The sequence below is a fragment of the Phlebotomus papatasi genome, chromosome 3 (assembly GCF_024763615.1).
Source record: "Phlebotomus papatasi isolate M1 chromosome 3, Ppap_2.1, whole genome shotgun sequence".
In the NCBI taxonomy this organism is placed as follows: domain Eukaryota; kingdom Metazoa; phylum Arthropoda; class Insecta; order Diptera; family Psychodidae; genus Phlebotomus; species Phlebotomus papatasi.
Window position 1 is genome coordinate 66,058,485 of NC_077224.1, and position 21,298 is coordinate 66,079,782.

General features: G+C 31.7%; 1 protein-coding gene across 5 annotated transcripts in view; it reads right to left on the minus strand.

Moving 5' to 3' along the window:
• The window catches only part of LOC129807634 (mitogen-activated protein kinase-binding protein 1), a 91,500-nt gene extending 74,076 nt beyond the window's left edge, over positions 1 to 17,424 (minus strand). For 3 of the 5 annotated variants that reach the window (XM_055857031.1, XM_055857035.1, XM_055857034.1), the window contains exon 1: positions 17,083 to 17,411. The gene's annotated coding sequence lies outside the window, so the exon portion shown is untranslated. Of the gene's footprint in view, positions 1 to 17,082 lie in introns of all 5 variants that reach the window. The other 2 variants (XM_055857033.1, XM_055857030.1) reach the window with 1 other exon arrangement.
• Positions 17,425 to 21,298: the final 3,874 nt, after the last annotated feature.

The following is a 21,298-nucleotide window of genomic DNA, read 5'->3' on the forward strand; positions in this document are numbered from 1 at the left end:
CTCTTGTAAATTGCGCGAACTTTACGCATCAGTGGAGGTAAATTGAAAGGTCTAGACTATATCATGAATAAATTTTTCCTTCCAACTTCTAATTTATAGGAAGAGAGAAAAAAAAACTAAATGAAAAATGGTAATAAATAGAAATTATGACAAATTATCTCACCCAACCAACAAAAGGCTTATATTTAAATTAAAAGGGGTGGCAAAAAACATCTGAGCTTTGCGAAGTGTTGTAAGTCGTGATTTAAATGCAATATCTGAAAAATAGCTTCGCATCATTTACTTATATTTCTTTACCGTTCTTTAGAAAAAGCATTAGTTTTACCATCCAGACATTTTGTTTATTGTTTTCCGATTCATAACCGATTGGAATATATTTTTGTAAGAATAATAAAATTGAATTTCGGATAAAAATAGGTTATCGATTCATGCCCAATTCATTACCGGTTCATAGCCGACTAGAAAATCGATTCACACTTGTCAAAAATTCCAAGACCTTTTCAATGAACCTAAACATGAGCCTATTCAAATGAGAAATGCGCTTTTTAGGAACTCTTATTTAAACCTTTGATCTTGAAAAATAGTTTTAGCTGAGATTCTTTAAACGATCAAGCAATCACTCAATTTAATATATTTAGAACTTCAGTAACGTTTGAAGATGCATATTATTTGAAAAGTATTTAAGTAATTTTTCTGACAATACCAATAAATGATAATTTTCACTCTAATGAAAAATATTATGTTTAAATATTGTATAGTTTATTTTTCTCAAAACGGTTTTGCTTAAAAAAATTGAAAGTATAAAAAATAATTAAAATTAAGGGGGGTATGCACAGTAACCAGTTGACTTATTAATTCGTTAATAAGTAAGAAAAGCTATGCACAGTAACCAGCTTACTTATTTATAAATAAGTTACTTATTAAAATGGCCGTTGAAAGCTTAATTTCAAATTAATAAGTGTTCCTATGCACAGTACTTAACATTTTATTAACTAATAAAATTTTTGATTTATAAACATTCTCCTCGAGAGGAGCTTGTTAGACTTATTATCGTCAAATTAAATAGAAAAAACATTAAGAAGTGATATATTTCACGAAGTAAATTACGAGTTATGTGGTCTTATACAGTTTTACAGGTGATTACCTTAAAATCAAGTAAAACATTTTTGATGAGAAACTTTAAAAATTTTCATTTTTTTTAATCAAGTGAAAATAATTTGGTACTGTGAGGAAATGGAGGCAATGTCAATTAACTTTACATATTCCAAAGGGGGTTTGATTTTAACAGTTTTGTTTTTAAAGATTTAGTGAACACATTGACTTCATTTGAAAAATAATGGACAGATTTCTACTTATAAATTATATTTATTGTAATTTTTATAAATTTTCGTCTATTTTCGCCTCTATTTTTTCTATTTTGTTTTTTCTTATGAGCATTAAGCACTGATTTTTATCTACCCAAAGATTTAACAATTTTTTCAATTAATTTATCAATATTTTAAAATTCTGAGTTTATTTTGATTTTGCTTTATAATATTTTCTGATTATTCATTACTTTTTTTTATCAAATATTAGTATAGAAAATTCCAGAGGGGTCATGTGTTACAAAAAACGAATACACATTTTCTTTTACAAATTAATAACACTTTTTTTTGCGAAATCCACAAAGAAAACAAATGTCCATACATCATTACTAAGATTTTCAACATCTCACAGTGAAAAGATCTAAAATAAACGTAAAAAATAAAATCCTGAATGCTTCAAAATGTACAAAATTCTTTAAATTGAAAAACCTCTCAAGTTTATCTCAGCGTTAATCCTGTTCTCGGGCGGTGGATAGGGGAAACCTACTGGTTTATTAACAGAGCTTTCGGAACGTAATTTTCTGTGTTTTTGCATAGGTTTTCTGATTAATTAATAAATAAGCCTAATAAATCAGCTGTTACTGTGCATACCAGCCTAATTTTCATTATGAAAATATAAAAAATCGTCTTTTTTTAGTTTAAAAATTTACTACATAGAAAATAGCTAGGGACTTGCAAAAAATACCCTAGATTCCTTCAACCTTCTACTTTGCAATTACGTACTAACATAATGAAAAAATAACTAGGTAGTCAGGAAAAATTATTTTCCTTATGGGACACCGGTGTTCCAATCGTCCTTAAAGGGTTAAGAAATACACTCTCTTGGGCCTTTTAACCTTTTGACCTTGCAAAACTCTTATTAAGAATGTATCAATGGTATTTTCGTATAAGGCCGAAATGTCCGCCTGGGTAGTATTTGAAGCATATTCAAAAATAAATAAAATAGTACGACACGTTTTGAAACAATCCCAAAAAGAACATGGTTTTGGAGGGGTCTAGGGGAAATTAAGGGGGTTGGAGGAAATGATGAGCATGTAACTGGTCCCATGATCGACATACAATGTCAGCCATAAGTTTCTTGACAAATCGATATCCCAAAAACCAAGTGCAAAAAATGATGGAAAAAATAACATTTTAAAATTTTTCTTTTTGCAAATGAGTTGCTTGTAATCCACAGATATTATTTATGCGTTTTAAAAAGTTTAATTAATTTTATTTTATTTTAAAAATAATTGTTTTCGAAAAAGTCGAGCATTTTTCTTCAGCCATAAGTTTTTTGACACATTTGTACTCAAAATGTAAAATACGCGCAACTAACTTCTTTTAACCCAGTTATATTAGGAATATTTATATCATTTGAGAGATAAATGGTAGGTTTGCACATTTATAAAGTTTGCAATGATTAATTTATACTTATTTATATTTATCACAAAAATTAATCGAAAATTAAGAAAAGTGGTAATGGCACTATAAGAATTCGTGTTAAGATCAGGACCTTTTGACGCCATATTTTGCACAATTTGGGATACAAAATTTGAATGTATATCCTTATAAGAAAAGGTATAGGGGGAAGTGGGGTACCTTTGAAATTGGGATTTATGTCCTACGTTCAAGTGGAACTGAGCCATATCATAACGGAATTTAGCTTCTCAAACTGTTTGTGCAGCTAAATTATATCACGATAAGGCTCAATTTTATTTAAAAATAGGTGAAAAAACCCAATTTCAAAGGTGCCCCACTTCCTCCTATGTAATGAAAAACACGTCATATTACTTATATTTTATTAGAAACATTAAATAAATTTCAATATTTTGACGAAATTGTCAATAACAAAGGGTACACTGAGAGTGAAATCCGAAAAAGTTAAAATAACATTCCGGAAATGTCAATTTTACCTTGCAATATTGATCCGAAATCGATGTAAATATTACCCTTTTTAGGTGTATTGGAGGTTAAAGTTACCCTTTTTCATGTTAATTTTACCCTTAAAAAGGTGTAAAATTAACATTAAAAAATGTTGCTATATTTTTACACCTAAAAAGTGTTAAAGTTATAAGGAAAAAAAGTTAATCGCACCTTCTTTTTTTTCTCAGTGTAGATAACTTATTCCGCTCACTGTTCACTCGACTGCCGATCTCATGCCTATCTGCTGATCTCATGCCGATCCGACGATTTCTGGCCAAATTGTGCCGATATGCCGATTTTTAGCTCTACTTACGGTTTGCTCTGAATAAGAGCCACTTATTTACCCCTTGGTTAATAAATAAGTGTTCTGTGCCGAACATGTGTACTTTCGACCTTACGAACTAAGTCTTTCTTTTGCGATTTTTTTATATCTAAAGTTGAGAAGTTAATGAAGTTTTGAATTATTATCTGAAAGTGCTCATCGAGACAAACATTCAGACTAAAATTAAGGTCAAAATATTGATTAAAAACAGGAGATATAGGCCAGTCAATTTTTCAACTTTGACCCCTTATAGCTCGGGTCATGGGTATCTGAGGCACTTAAGTTCTTTTTTGTTTGATAGATATAAAGTGCAGCTATAGCGTACTAAAATTACAGCCTGATTCGTGCCATAGGACCAGAGATAATTATCTTAGAAACTTGGAAAACTTTTTTTTAATAATAGCGTCCTAGCGGTGTTTTCGATCTTCCGGCTTTCGATGTAGGAATAGATGTAGTATTTCTCGAGAACTTTTCAAAACGCCTTCGTTTATCAAATTCGGACAATTAGAACCGGAGCTAGGGTAAAGTGATATAATTTGGAATTAGTGTTACAAGTTGGACAATTCGGCCGTACAAGTTGGACATGGTTTTTTTCTTGATAAATATAGTACAAAGTTTGTTTTTAAGCACAAGGAACTAAATTATAAAACTTTAGCATTAAAAATATACAAATAAAAATGAAGTACTAAATTTATCAAGACAAAAAGCCCTGTCCAAATTGTACCATTGTCCAACTTGTACCACTATCCAACTTGTACCACTTTACCCTAGTCATTACAGGAACATATTGACGGGAAAGTTTTTTAGCCATCCATATATTCAAGATCAAGAACTGGCCAGACCAAACACATTTTGGCAACGTTTAAATGCGATTGAAGGACAAGATATTTTGTATAATGATTATAATGTGATATTGTTAAGAACCTCGTCACCTAATTTTACCAAAATAAAATTATCTCGCGACCAATTAATATTTCACAAAGTAAAATTAGAAGAAAAAAGGGAATGTGTTAAATTGAAAAAAAATGCCCATTAATAAATTTGCATTCACTTTGAAGTTCTTTGACCGGCTTTTCTCTTTTACCTTCAAATGTTTTTTTCTTCCATTAGCCTTTGCTTTCTTCATGGCAAAGAAATACGACAAAACATTGAGAAGGCATAAAAAAGCGTGTTATCAGTTCAGTGTTAAAATGATAACAGGCTTTTAAACCTCGTAATATTACATGTTTGAGCTTTTTTTTTTCTTCTCTCAATAATAGGCACATCAGGGGGAAAAAAGTGAAATGAACTTCAACACGACCTTGCTGATCCAATTAAATAGAATATATTGTATGAAAATTTTCTTTCAATTTCCCCTTCTTTTATAAAATTACCCACTCAATTTATCTACTTAATGGGAAATAAGAATATTCCATCATATATTGTAAAATAAATTTATGAGGTAGAATACCGCATATCGAAAAAAAAAAACATAAGACATAAATATTATCTCACGCAAAGGTATTTATTGAGGTGAATCTTCTTCGAGCAGAGTCTTCTCTTATCAACAAAAATTTTCTTCCAAATTTAAAGATGACTCATTTCACCAATAAAACTTGCAAAGTATAAATTCTTTTTTAGACGAAACATTTTCAATGAGAAAAGTTAATTTAACTAAAAAAAAAATTATTCGAAGAACTAGTACAAAAGCAAACCACTATGTACTCAATGGCAAAAAAATTGGAAGATCACTTTGGGCAAGAAAAAAAACACCTTCACATGAAGTAACAAAAAGAATTAACGAAAAAAGAAATATTAAAGAATAGAAAGAAAAAGGTAACACAACAAAGAAAAGAGAATTTCATTTGAAATTCGCAAAAGTCACTGACTGGATGAATCAACTATTTTTTGAGGTCACACCATCAAATCAATTGTAAATTGTTCAACTTTAAGATCAATACGAAAATAATTATTGTGATCTAATTTTATCGTGTAGGCAATTTTCACTGACATTCACCCAATGCCTCTCCGCTTAAACACGTCGTCAATGCAATAAAATCATTTAGTTAGCCAACTAAATGGAAGCGATTCACTGAAGTAATTGACGATGACGATAAGAAAGGCGCACACGATTTTGCAGAAAAGAAAACACAACATAAACTGCACACATGGAATCAAAAAATGTCTTTTCTACGGTTAAAACTAATTAAAATGCTATTTCTACGATTATCATAATTCAGCAAAATCCAGAAGAAAAACAACAATTATCCATGAAACAGTGAATAAGAAAAAAAAGAGAGTGGGACAAATCTTTGGGAAGTTTATATTAAAAAATCTTCAGAGAAATTCAATTCCAACGTCTTTCGTGCCACCAACCTAGCACCACACCAAGGAGAGGAAGAAAAAAAATGAACCCAGACACGGAATTAAATATGATAAAAAGAAGCTCTTTAATAGAGATATTCGTGAAAAAAAGCCCAACTTTTCCCAGATTGTAACTGTTGTTGACTTATTCTTGCAATTGTCTTCTCCTCTACGATGGCAAAAATATACTAGCGAAATGTCTACAAAGAGCCACACGTTGAAGTTCTCTATCTTTGCTTTTTATTTTTTTTTTTTACTTTACCGCATGTCTTCATAATTGACTTGTGTACCGTTTCCGCAACTAAGTCGAATTGTCTCAAAATTCTTAATAATATTTATCCATGCCATTTTAACTAAAAAGAGCTCCCCATTTAATCCAGAGAACATTTTGAATGAGTCATATCTGTGTCAAAAAGATTGACTAAAAAAGTCAGCAATAAATCAATAAGCAGGATGTTGGAAATTTCTTACAAAGGTCGCTTAAAAAAATTGTTCCTCTTATTATTGTCAACAAAAATATTAACCGTTTTATTTATTTCTTTTGTAGAACATACCCTGTACAAACTTTTTTTTTAATTTTATTGACCTAACCTTAGAATTTTATAACTTGAAAAAATGTTAAGTAACCTGCAGGGGAGGCTTTCAAGCTTCGCACACACATTCCTTTAATGAATTTGACCTATCTAGCAATATATTTTGATAGCTAGTCTTAAATTACACATGTTCTGAAAAAACAGGTGAGATTCATAAAAGAAATATGGAAAAAATATGAAATGTTCGAAGCCCGAAAGCCTTTCACTATGAGCTAAACGAATAGAAATGTCATATAGTATCTGGACTCTCTCTCTAAACCGGTCTTAGACTTCCGATTTATCCATTATACTTAACTGCTATAGTTTCTACACGTACAAAGGCTTTGGGTCAAAAATTATCAAGGACTATAGGGAGCAAAAGGGTAATTTGGGATCGATCCTGAATTGGAATTTCGAAATTTCCTCATAAACCTTACAAGCCTTATGTGCTGGACACACCTCTCGTTTAAGGGCAGAATCACATTGTCAGTAAATTGCGCACCGTATTTCGTTAATTTACGCGTTTTCATTGCAATTCTTAGGCAATTTCTCGATTACCGTATTACCTTATCTCATACTCGGTGGCACTAGGTGAAAATAAGAAAATTGAAGAAATAAAACGAAAAATCGATAAACGGAGAGAAAGAAAACTACGAGAAATTAATCGTACAATTTTCTTTGCTCTCCGTTTATCGATTTTTCGTTTTATTTCTTCAATTTTCTTATATTATTTTTGCCTAGTGACACCGAGTATGAGATAAGGTAATACGGAAAATTTGCGCAAGAATTACAAAGAAAATGCGTAAATGCGGTGAGGCTACGGCGAGCATTTTATTGTCAATATGATTCTGCCCTAAATCGAAAGACGGTATAAGGTAAATCAAAGTAATGATTATACTATATATTCCTATCAGTTTCCCATTAAGCTCTCTCCCTGCTTAAGTTGCAAGTCTGTCCAGTGCATTAGGGCCCAAATAAACTCAGACTGATGCTCGAGAATATTTAGCCTGTAAAATTTGGCAGTAAGGATGTATCCCACACTGTCGTACATTATAAAGGATTAGGATTACCAATTAAAGGTCCATTGCAAAAACTTTATTCATCGGAAATGCGGGTGACTTTGTGCCCCTGCTGTCCGTAAGCTTTTCTTTAATTCTAGGACTTATTGGCTCTGTTCAGTAATAACCTTTCGAAGAGACAAAGTCACTCCAAAGCAAAGCCAAAATTATTCGAAAATCTACCGGAAGCCTTAAGTGCAAGTTCACGTACTCGCCGTTTTAGCGCTGATTGTTCTGCAATTTCGAATTTTGGTATTCTGGACACTTCAATCGTCATAGACACTGGTAAAAATAAAAGGATCAAATTGATTCTTTTGCAAAGGATGGATAAAATTCACATGTCCTATTATGAAAAATGTACATTCATAGTTAAAAATTTGATCCATCCTTTGCAAAAGGATCAAATTTGGATCAATTTGATCCTTTTATTTTTACAAGTGGAGTTTTGTGGGATTTCAAGATAGCAGAACGTTTGAATTGCAATTTTATTAAAATAATTGTCCTTTTCATGAACTTGCTCACTTTTGTGTAACTCCTTGTTTTAAATGTTCAAACTTCTAACGAGTTATTAGGTAAGTTTTTTTTAGGTAAGTTCTCTCTGATCTCTTCGAATATTTACAGAAAAATCTCCAACTGGAGAGAACTCTCAAATCGATAAGGCTATTCCTGAACGAGAGAATTAACGATCTTCGCTGATCTGATCTACCCGGTCTACCATATTAAAGTATATAAGGATATCTTATGTACCAAAACGATACAAGGATGTGAAAAACAGATTACTTGTACAATAGTTTCAGTAAAAGTCAATAAAATGCAAATATTGTTCAAAAAGTTATCTGAAAGTATAATTCCAAAAACTGAAAAAATATTTGAAATAAGAAAAATATTTGAGTAAAAATTATCCAATTTTATAAGAACATAACATGAAATGCTCGAGATGTGCAAGATGGCGTATTCGCCAGCTTTATTTGACGCTAACCTAATACTAAACCTATCTAAACCTAAAGCGGTCTTCAAATTAGAGGCTTAACCCAGTTCCTGAAGGTTTCAAAATCTTAAATAGCGAGCAATTTTCTTGCCTTTTGAGAATCTAATAGGTTATTTAACTTTAATAATCTGATCCTGAGTTAATTTTTTCCAAAAAATCGTGATTGCTAAGAAATTAAGGCAGTTAAGCCTTAGGTTAACTTAGGTTAGCTAGTCCTTAGGTCTGGATCCCGTATAACCGAACTAAAAAACTGTCAAACGTAACCGATTGAGCTGAAATATTAGTATGTTGTAGCTGATGTCAAGGCCTTTTTTTAAATGCATAAACGATAGATTGCTTATGCTCGCAGAAACTCAATTTTCCTTTTGCCTAGAATATTTTACTGTATTATAGTCTAAAAAAATAAGTGCATTTAAATTAACTTTTGTACCGCTTATTTGTATAGCATCGCAATAAAATGATTTACACCATGCCCACGAAGTTTTCAAACAACCTTTCTGCATAAGCTCAGTATATCAATCCTATTGTCTTTGAAAAGTAAGAGAGAGAGAGAGAAAAATACGGAAACACTCATTAAAATTTCAATTTTCCAAAGCTGTATTTTCCTCTAACTTTAAACCTAATACAGAAAAAACATCCAAAGTAATTTTAATTGAACGATACATCTTCCGTTTTATGGGAAAAGAACAAACATGAAAAATACTTGGCAGTGAGAGGAAAAACAGACACATAATGCATTTAAACTATACATTTCACCGACAATCTTACATTTACCTCATTGGCAAAGAAAAACAGTAGGTTTTATGGAAATGAGATGAATTTCCTTTATGTAAGGCATGCACACATAAAAAAAATAAGAAAGACGAGACCACATTCAAATTGCGATATGCAAGAGCAATTTCTTTAATATCTCTCCTCTTGTTTCAGAAGACCCAATAAAACTTCCATTCAAATCACCATTTAAATTTTCTTTGGCAATTTCGAAGAAGGTGTGTACAGTCCTCTTTATTCATTCACAAGAAAAATCCATTTCATATCTCTGATTTTATACAAATATGATTTATAGATCAAGATACTTTTATCGATGCTGTGAAAATGAATAAAGACCAGACATTAATACGTGCGATGAAAGAAGATAATAGTAAATTCTATATTATTTTTTATTTATTGACATATTAAATATCTTGGCGGAAGTACAAGATCAATATTTATGATATCATAAATTTACGTAAGACAATTAACTATCAACGCGATTACAATTTTCCATTGAAAAAAACCATGTTTATGCTTTTTCAAAACATCGTGTCTTTTTTTGTAATGGAAAAAATGCTATTGAGAGACAAATTGCTTGCTTTTTTTATGGCACAGTGCAGTAAATGGAAAAAGCAAACAAATCCGTAGTAGAACAAATATTTCACAAATGGAGTAAAATAGTATGTGATAAAACAAGTAAAATATTGATCTAATACTGATATAAGACCTCACTTTGCATCTCAAAATCCCCTGTGAGAATATAAAAATTCAACTAGAGTCTCTTTTTGGAGCTCCAAAGAGATTTCCAAGCGATAACTTTAGTATATCATCATTGAAAATTTTCTATTGAAATTCAAAGAACGTGTATAAGTTATGCCCAAATGCAGCAAAATCATCTTCCGGAACTAAAAACATGTTTATGACTTTGTACTAAATGGAAAATAAATTTTATCTCATATTCCTAATTAAGAACTAACAGACTGATTTCAGGTAAATACGACGCTTTACAAGTGTTTCGCATATCTTGAACAAATACCTTATTGTTTAATCAAACAACGCTAATGAGCTCTGTGATTTTGATCTCTAACACTTGCAACATTCTTTTAAAAAATAGTCCATAGCAAATTTATGTAGACTTTTTTTCAAAAAACATATCGTTAGTTCTAATTTTTGAAATTCCCATATGCGGAAGTAGTATTATTTTTTTATGTTTATTTAATCTGTACTTATTGCACCCCATCTCTACACATAGTAATGTATATAGACGAAATGTTTCTAATAACACTAATTTAATATTGCAAAATATACAATATAAAAATTTGTCTTGATTCTCGTGATAGTTGAGTTAAAGTTTATTAAAAAAAACGCAATACTTCTAAGTCTTTTAACGTATATCAGACTACAAGACGTCTAGTGTTAGTCCTACAAACTTTACTAGTTCTAAAGAATTCTTGGGTATTTAAAGACCTTTAAATTTTCCTACACGAAGAATTAAAAGGAAATTAATAGAATCAGAATTAGATCACCTAAGAATCAAAACTCCGAAAAAAAACCGTTTTGCCTAGATTACGGCTTCTAAATTCAAAGGAAAAATGTGAAAACCCGCCTCAAAGAGGTACATCAATCCTATCACCCCTTCAATGATGACACCACGTCTTAATTATTCGAAAAATTATACCTTTACAGTTTTACCTCATATCATTATCAACACTCAGTCACTTTTGATAAACCGATTCATAAACAACAGACAAATCTCTCTGGGGACTGGAAAGCAATTTTCACCTTCTTGGAAAGAATCGCAAAGGAGTATACAGACCGGAAAACCCTCAGGGGTGATTTTGTGCTTCTCAGAAAACGGAAGAAAATCCTCATGATTAACCAGACCACTCAATAAACAGGATTACTAATTTAAAAACAGTGAAAATTCCAGACATGAAGATGATTCACGTGCTCTTAATAGACGATCACTTCATCAAAGAGATAAGGTTATAGTAAAATTATAAAGAAAGAATAACATTGATAAAAGACGACAAAAAATCAGTGAATTTATGAGATTGTTGATAATCATATAAAAAGCTATAACGTTTCCAACCTTTCAACTAATGTTTTAGAATAAATTATGAAAATATCAATTTTAAAATTTTAAATACAAGTTCTTAAGAGCAAATGAGTTTATTGTAAATTCTTTCAAAAAAAAATCCATAAGAGACATTGTGAGAAAGTTCTACTTCTTTTGGGAAAGTTAAGCCTTTAAATTGAATATTTATTGTTAAGATTCAAGATTAATAATATCCTAATTTGAATTAACTCTTTCCGGACCGCAGAATATGCTACAAGCCAATTTCACCATTTTTTAATCAAAAATATCTAAGCTCAGGAATTAATTGAGGTTCTACAAAAAATATCTTACATATGGACATCCTTATAGTTTGTAAGTCATCCACAATAATAGGATTTTTATCAGTTCTGAATAATTAAAAAACATTGTTTTCACAGAACATTCATTTGCTGCTTTGGGTACTCAGACAGAGTCCCAAAAGAGACGAAAGAGTTAAAGGTTAGTGGTACTTCTAATACAGATCACATCATGAATGATTCCCAATATTGTAAAAGATTTAAACTGTCCTCGAGATCAGTTTAGAAATTAAAAACATAATTTAGATTTAAAATAATTTGAAAAAAATATATATATTGAATGTGAATCAGAATTTAACGACTACCTCAAAGATTTTACGTTTAGAAATTCATACCACCTATTCCTAATAAGGTCGCAGGAACGCCTAACGATCGGAGGCAGCCAGAATCCCGAACGCCAAAATCCCGAAAGGGTCTAAATTCCGAAAACCAAAATCCCGAATGTTCAAAATCGTGAAAGGGATGATATTATATGGAGGATAATGTGTAGAATAATATCCGAAAACACAGAAGGTTTCCTTTGCCTCCAGCAAGAGCGGGTGCAATCGTGGGAGTAGCTATAACACTTTTAAGAATTTGGGATTTTGGCTTTCGGGATTCGGGATTTTGGCCAATTTGGAATTTTGGAGTTCGGGATTTTGGCTTTTGGGATTTTTACTTTCAAGATTTTGATCGAGACCCCTAACGATATACGATAAACGAAAGCAATTTTGAGTTTAGGACTGAAATTTCGAGAGAGATGATCCCAATCTATTCCATTTTATTCGACTGACTGATAATGGAGTAATTTTTAAATAGTAAAAATTTTAAATTCCACCAGTGATTGATGTTCCCCTACAAATCCGTGTTTTTATTTGTTAGAAGACGGTTTCAACGATTTCATTCATTTTTGTAAATGTTTTCTTGTGAGTAAATACACCAGGCGAACAATACGACGCTTCGTTCTTTACCAGAAAATTCTCCATTTTGAATTCCATCCACGGTACGTGAAGTCTTCAAATGAAATAATTACCTATTTCGTGAACGAAAAGGGTTTTTCTGAAGTATCTGCAAATGATTCAATAGGAAACCCCGGAAATGTGATGTTTTTTGGACAGATTTTTATATAGTTTTAGATGGGAAAGATGTAAAAACCTGGAATAAGAACAAATCCTGCACTCAAGAGCAACTCAACAAGATTTTGGAAGAGTTTCGTCGCGGTTTCACTTACACTGTTTGTCTCCAATTAGAAACATTCCCTTGTCTCCATTTGGATTAATATGTTTCCAATAGAAGCATTTTACGCTCGCGAATTTTTCTTGTATTTAAAAAGTTTTCAAATTATATCTAAAGAATTTTTAGTAAACAGTAACATTCTAGAAGAGTCAAGGAGCAAATTTATGTAATTCTTTTCAGAAAAAATATAAACTCAATGTGTTGAATCTTCTGTCAAAGTTAAAGCGTCTAGAAATGGTTTTGAATTAGGACATTTACCCTACAACTTCCTAGGGTTAAACGAACACCTTTTCGACTGGGAAACCCTATTGATACTTTTGTTAAAATGTTTAACATTAAACCTACCAAAACCCGGTCAAATTGACCGGTATCAAATTAACACATATTTAAACGGTACAATGTCGCTATCAAACTTGATAAATTTCTTAAAATATACATGTAATATATTTTTCAGTGTTTGAATTTTAATTTTTTGCTCTTTTCCGAGACAAATTTATTGAGTATCCTACCCTACCGCGGTTTGTCATTTGACCAAAAAACGAGCAAAAACGTTCGGTAGGTTTAGTGTTAAATTTATTTAATGTATCTAATAAAATGCAAGTAATATGGCATTTCTTCATTAATCTACGTTTTTCGATAAGGATAAATGATGAAATTTCGTACTCAAAATGGTACAGAGTAGGATGTCAATAGGTGCTGACACGAGTTCTTAAAGTGTCAATAGGTGTTCCTTTCACCCTACTAACATTCTACCTTCCTGCTTTCTTTAAATTATTTAGAAATCACGTATACACGATCTGGGTCTATTTGAAATTTAAAAGAATTTTAGTGGACCAATTCTGTCCTTTTTTCATTACAAAATTAAAAGTTTAAGAGTTAATTTAGGGCAGAATCACATTGACAGTAAAATGCTCACCGTATTTCGTTAATTTACTCATTTTCATTGCAATTCTTACGCAAATTTTCGATTACCGTATTACCTTATCTCATACTCGGTGCACTAGGTGAAAATAATATAAGAAAATTGAAGAAACAGAAGGAAAATTCGATAAACGGTGAGCAAAAAAAACTGTACGAGAAATTAATCTTACGATTTTTTTTTGCTCACCGTTTATCGAATTTTCGTTTTATTTCTTCAATTTTCTTATATTATTTTCACCTAGTGCCACCGAGTATAAGATAAGGTAATACGGTAATGGAAAATTAGCGTAACCGTGGTATCACACTAGAGAATTTCACATGAAAATTTTCATGTGATTCACATCAATTGTTGCTGATATATGCCCAATTGTGCAATTTTCTTCAAGAAATTTTAGAAATCGATTCATTTAGTGATAAAAAAGTAGACACGAGTCACAAAAATTGGTTTAAATAGATTAAAATAGCATAAATACGATTGATAACTAATGAGCAAATAATGAGCAAAATTTGCTCATTACATTTGCATCTGGTACTACTTTATTGCAGTCATTCGGGTAGTTTCTGCACCACAACTCTCCCACCAGTTTATTAGTGATGAAATTGTGATTAAAAGTAGTGCCAATTTATCGTAAACGAGATGGAGAAGAAAGGGCAAAAGGCATTAAAAAAGATCGATGAAGAGGATAAGTAAGAAAAAAGCTAAACAAAAATATGTTCGATCTACATTTTATATTCGTTCATAAACTTCTAGGATTTCGTGGTCAAATGAGATGGTGGCGGAATTGATTGAGGCTGTACATCAAGAATCCGTCATTTGGGACTACAAATGTCAAGAATACAAAAATAGAGGCAGCCGATCTGATGGTTTTCAGTCCGTTTGCGACAAATTAAGTCACAAATCGACTTCTTTTGTAGATAAGGCCATACGATTTGAAGAAGCTCTTCAAATTCCTCCGAAGTCATCCGGTGAAAATCATTGTGTCCAAAAAAATCTCCACTTGCGATGTTGTCATAAAGATTTTCAACGAAACTATGTGAAGGTCGCGTTAAAAGCCAATCTCTCGCCCACACCCTCCTTCTTTTCGCTTAGCGGGTCCTTTTGCACAACACAAAAGCAGTGTACAGGATGAGAACTTCCTCTTCTTCACTAAAATCACACATTTTTACTCAAACGACTGAAATGCTTCAAAAACAAAATCACTCATCTGACAACCCACATGTCATCGTGACATTGAGCAATTCTAGCAATGTGTCCTGGCTAAATCAGCGATTTCGAGTGGTTCTAGAAGTTTTAATTAGCAACTTTTCAATGAGAAAATTTTCTAGTGTGATAACACCGTAAGAATTGCAATAAAAATGCGTAAATTAACGAAATATGGTGAGGCTACGGCGAGCATTTTATTGTCAATGTGATTCTGCCCTTAAGCAAAACTCAAAATAATATATTTAGCAGGTTAATATTCTAATTTGATTCCTTTAAATAAATGAAATAGGGAACATCTCCTGGTTTCTTTTTTTAACTCTTGATTCACAAAATTCTTTAACAATTTCAAAAGATTAACCCTTTAAGGACGATTGGAACACCGGTGTCCCATAAAGAAAATTATTTTTTCTGACTACCTAAAGTTATTTTTTCCCTTATGTTTGTACGTAATTGAAAAGTAGAAGGTTAAAGGAATCTAGGATATTTTTTGCAAGTCTACAGCTATTTGCTATTAGTAAATTTTAAAGCTCAAAAATTACGAATTTTTAAATTCTCATCTTGAAAATTAATTTTAATTATTTTTTGTACTTTCAATTTTTTTTAAGCAAAACCGTTTTGGAAAAAGAAACTACAATACTCAAACATAATACTTTTCATTAGAGTGAAAATTATCATTCATTGGTATTGTCAGAAAAATTACTTAAATTTTATGCTATTTTTGTCCCTATAGTTCATAGAGGTAAAAAATACAGCGAATCAGACTCTGTTGGATTTTCTAAGGCTAGATGTAAGACTTTTTATTGATTTTGTCTATCGGTTTCATTTTTATTGCGTATTTTCGATCCGCTAAAACTGTCTCGTCGTTAAAGGGTTAAATTGAACATATTTCTTAAAGATATGTCGAAAAAAGCAAGTTTTAAGAATAATGATGAGAATTTGGGTCAGCTTTAGGGTTGTTCAATCAACAGATGTTCTGCAAATGAACCCAAAATCGCAATAGAAAATGACTGATTGTGGGAAAACTGGCCAAGCATCTCAAGACAACAAAAAACCTATTAGAAAGTCCCCAAGAGCCAAGATCATCTATTCAACCTTAGTCCGCCAATTGAATATCTCACTGATTTATGCGACTTTTATTCAGCTGTGAGTAAAATACGTCTTGCGCACGTGCTCGCCCATTCTCTTTGCCTAAGAGACAATCTAGCATGTCCTGCTTTTGTAGGGAAGTCCGTGGACTCTTGGCATGAGGGTGGCTTTTAACCTAAATAATTTTTAGGGGGTTTCTTGGGAGTTAAAAACCTGCTTGGGTGTGCATATGACAAGGGTGATTAGTAGAGTTAGTCTGACACTCCCAGACTTTATCGAGCGAGTCTTTTTGGTGAGATAGTGAGGTGTTTTGATTAAATTGACAGAGTGTAAATTAATAAACGTGCACAGGAGAATAAATAAGAGAGAAAAAAACTTGGTGTTTTAGAGAAATATTAGCATATGATATGCGCAGAATGATGAGCTAAAAGGTCAAAGATTGACTTTGAGAATGGAAATGTTGCAAATTACTGGAATTTATGGATGATTCTCAACATGAACCGGCTTTAGGATTGCGGTTTAATTAATTTTGAGGATTTTGAGGGGATTATCTCAAAGTGTTTTTGTACACTTGAAGCCCCCCTTGTCAACCTTTTGGTAAATTGTACTTTCTGGCCAGAAGATGCCCCCAAACACTTGAGGCACGAATTGGCATTTCGAGTGGAAATTGTGCTGAGAAAATAAAAGTTAATCTGCGGTTGGAAAGTTTCTTCTCGAGATGGATGTTTTTTTTTAAAGAAAAAGTTCATCTTCTTGCACATTGGGAAGAGAGCGAGAGAGAGAGAGCCAGAGAGCGGCCATATTCGCCTTCTTCGTCTCAGTTTTTTGTATGATCCGGGGAGATTCTCTGGACTAAGGTTAAATTTAAAAAAAAAAAACCTGATGAACACCTCCCAGAATCTCGCAATTTTTCCTCAATCACCAGCCACTTCTCACCTGTCTTGCCATCCATGTGAGTGTCACCGATTGGGGCTCCGTCAATCGCGATAATTATAGTAATTTAATAGTTACACACTCTTGAATAATCCAAGGCACTTCGGAGTTGAGCTTGAAGCGCCCCAACTGTACAAATTTTCACATGGGATTTTCACCCAGAAAACACTATTTTTCCACAATTTCTCCACATCCACACACTGCACACAGTCTCTAGCTGCACTTTCAGCTATAATTTAATTATTTATCACTGCTAAAAGTATGAGTTTTTCACCGAAAACCTCCCCGACGTCTTTCTCCGTCGAATCACTTTGACGTTTTGCACCGACTGTCACGGCTAAGGCTGAAGGCTGCTATGATGGCTGTTGAAATGTTTCAATCTTTCAATGGATATTTTCCATCTTTTCTCTCTTTTCCAAATTGTACTCAGAATTGAAGAATTTTATTAAGGAAAAATTGCCAATAAACTTGAATAAAAACCATTTAAATAACAACTTATTGAATTACACGATATATAATGATAACACATGGTCAATTTTTTCTTTTACAAAAGAACCATCTTCAATTCAAATTCCATTAAATTTCAAATATTTCTAATTTTCATGAAAACCACATTCATATGCAGAGAATCTTGTCAATTACCATTATTTCGACAGGTAAACATGTCAATTGTTAGAAAATTCTTTGATATTTGAATGCTTTTTCTCAACTGCATGGCCCGTCTAATTTGAAAAATCGCCTAAAAGCAGGCAATAGAATAAAAATGTATCCCGGCTGGGCATACATATACTAAAAAGAAATTATAAATAAACTTTCTGGTAGGAGAGAGCGGGAATATTAGCAACATGTAGAGAATATTTTTTATATACATTGATTTTGATATTTTAAAAAATTCAACTAAGTAGTTCTAAGTATAAGTATATCTATAAAGGACGTATAAACTCAAAATAATTTGGCTCAAATTTAGTTTTTATTTTTCGAAGAATGCGTGTGAAAATACAGTAGACTCTCGCAAATTCAGCGAGAGACAGCGGTTACATTTGAAAAAAGTTTATTGACATTTTTCAAGTTGGATTATGATTATCAAAATGAATCAAATATGCTCAAATTTAGCATGGTTTGTCTTAGTTTTGATGTGATTTTGCATTATTGAGGGATTTTCATGCAATTTACGTTATATATGACTGGGTAAACTCAATATCTATATTCACATGAATAAAAAATCGTTGCATTTCAAAAAGTTTGTCGCCCGAATTTCTGTCTAATTCGGCTGACATTTCGGTCCCATATGCCCGAATTTGAGAGAGTCTACTGTACTGAAGTGTCCTAAACAGACCCACTTTTTTTTAAGACATCATAATTTTAATTAAGGCCGTGTTCTGAGGTTACAGGGTATATATTTATTTTTTGGAAACCGGTAAGCGTCGGGGAAAAAGAAAGAAGCACTCAAAAATTCTTTTTTTTTTACCAAATTTGGGATTTAATTATTTTTAATTTAATTAATTTTAATTAATTAATTTAACAATATTTTTTCAGAATTAGGAAAATTATTAATTTTTCAGTGCTCCGTAATTTTTTCCTGACGTATAAGAATATACATGAGGTCCCGGGATTATGCATATCAGAATTATACCCTAGACACACTTACGACTTAAGCCGAGAGACTATTTAGTGGAAAATTATGGAAATGAAGTTTACTAAGCCGTCTATCGGCTAATCCTCAGGTCTGTCAAGGCCCTTATGCAAATGATGGGATTATGCAAACTGACTTATGCATCTTTGCCTACTATTAGGATCTCATTTGCGAAATAATTTTTGATATACACCTAAATGTATGCATTTTTATCGAGACGGCAGATTTGAAATGCGTAACTTATGAACCTTTTTGAAGCTGAAATTAGAGCCCAAGAAATTGGCGCCAACCATATGTTGCAAATTGCACGGCATTTCCGTAATTTATTCTAAGGAATCTCCAGAAAGTATGCAAAATTTACGTATACATAAAAGCGTTTCTCGCACTTTTTGTTGGTCGCGAAAATATTCGGGACCCCCTGTTCTGTACCATAAAAATTTAAAAAGATAATTCGGAATAGGTAAATAGGTAACAGAGAAGCGCCGAGCAGATTTACAAGCGTTCAAACTTGCAGTTTGAAGTTTTAAAGATTATTTACTTCACTTCACATTTTGATAAGTCCTTCGAGTTGACGGAAAATATTTTAAAAAAAAAAAAACTTATTGACCGAATGAAACAAATAAAGAACTATTCTCTTCTAATTGATTCAAAAGAATTGTTAAAAAAAACTATTTTTCCTTGTTTTACAGCATGTTAAAGTGAAAATTTTGTCTAAAAAATCCATGTGTTTAAAAAAAAACGTGAGAAAAGGTTCCGATTTTACGATTTTCTTCGAGTGTTTCTAGTTCAATTATGAAATTGAAAATCTTTTTAGATTCTTCTTCTCAGACAAGAATTACCAGCTGTAGATTTTCAGTCAATTAAGGAGTGCTACGACGACTACGACAAGGTGTTTCATTGAACTACTCATTACACCGTCATTTTGTATGATTTTTTTTCTAAAAAAAAAAATAATCAAGAAAATTGGTCGTTTCTTAATTTTACAAAAGGAAAAAAAATTGCGAAAAACAGTTCATTTTCGACCTCCTAATACAGAAGACAGCCTTAACTTACTCATTGTCATAAAAAAAATTTCTTGTAGGGTAATTTGTCTAAAGCGAGACAGTTTGGAATGTTGGACAAAGCAGTGTGGAGTGTGCGACACCTTCTTGAAAACTTGATAATAAATCAATTAAATACTTCAATTTTCGATAAAAAGATTATTAAACCTAATTTTGTGATTATTTGAGAAGTTAAAAATGCAAAAGTCGTTATTAAACAATCAAAGAGGAAGGATTAGCATAACCATCCAATGTGCAAGTATACACAGAAAACCGTCAACATTTGATTTTCTACATATTTCGTATAATATTTTGTCATTAATATTACTGTGTCCAACTTTTCAAAAATTTTTGTCCCGCTTTCCAAAATTTTGTCCATCTTTTCAAAATGTGTTGTTTTTTAGTTTGATGGAATATACCAATTAATTGGTTGAAATATTTATTAAAAACTGTTAGGATTCTGTTATAAGATTTCACAAGCAATCTCATGATGCAAAGAAAATGAAAAAAATAAATATTTATTGGGCTTAAAAATGCATTTGAAATTGAACTTTTTTTTAAGTGCCTCCCATTCCACAATCCACCCCACTGAGGAATAAAATTTAAAAAAAAACATGTATAAAATGTAAAAATTTTAAATTTTTCTTCTCTCAACAAATTTCAAAATGTTATTTCTAGAATTACTCACAATTTTTTATAAGAATTTGCATAGAATATTTTACCATAAAATATATTTCACTTTCTCTTCCACTGCACTGTAAAATTTCGTCATAAACATTTTATGTTCTTTGATTACAACTATACGAGAAATATTACAATTTTTAGTAAATTTTTCTTTATCTGTAAAACTTTTTAAATGGCCAGTAAGGTAAAGATGGGTGGGGTACTTTCACGCATGCAATACATTTGAAAATACATATTTTTAAGACGAAAAATAATTATCTAGGAATTGTGCTGCATATTTTTATATATAGATAATACTTAAGAGAAACTAATGAGACATAATTTAAATATGGTTCACATTCGTTTGTCTCATTTTTGAATATAAAAGTTTAGCTGTGTGAACTGCCACACCTTCCCCTATATCAGTTTGATCAAACACAAATTTTTGTCAGAAATTGTCAGAAATTTTATTTATATTTTAGAGTTGCCATGATGCTTAACAACTATTACTCATTTTATGTACTAAACGTTTACTATTTCCAATTAATTATCTTACGAAATTTGATTTTTACTGACTTTTTTTTACCAAAATACCAGAATTCATCCGGTAAAAATTTACCGGCGCAGTTCTCTGCTTTTGCTTTTTTTAAATTTTCAACGGTAAAAAACGGAAATTTCTTGCACAAAACATGAAAATGTGCTATAAATCAATTAAATCTCTTTCTTGGCAATAAAATCTCAACTAATAGAGTCTTCACCTGCTAAAAAGTCTCCAATGTTGATCCATCTGCAAGTGTTTCCATGTGCGTAAAGGTGTTTCTCTCACACACTCTTCATGAAACGCAAAAGAGAGAGTTCTTTTGAAAACAGGGTCACGTTGGAA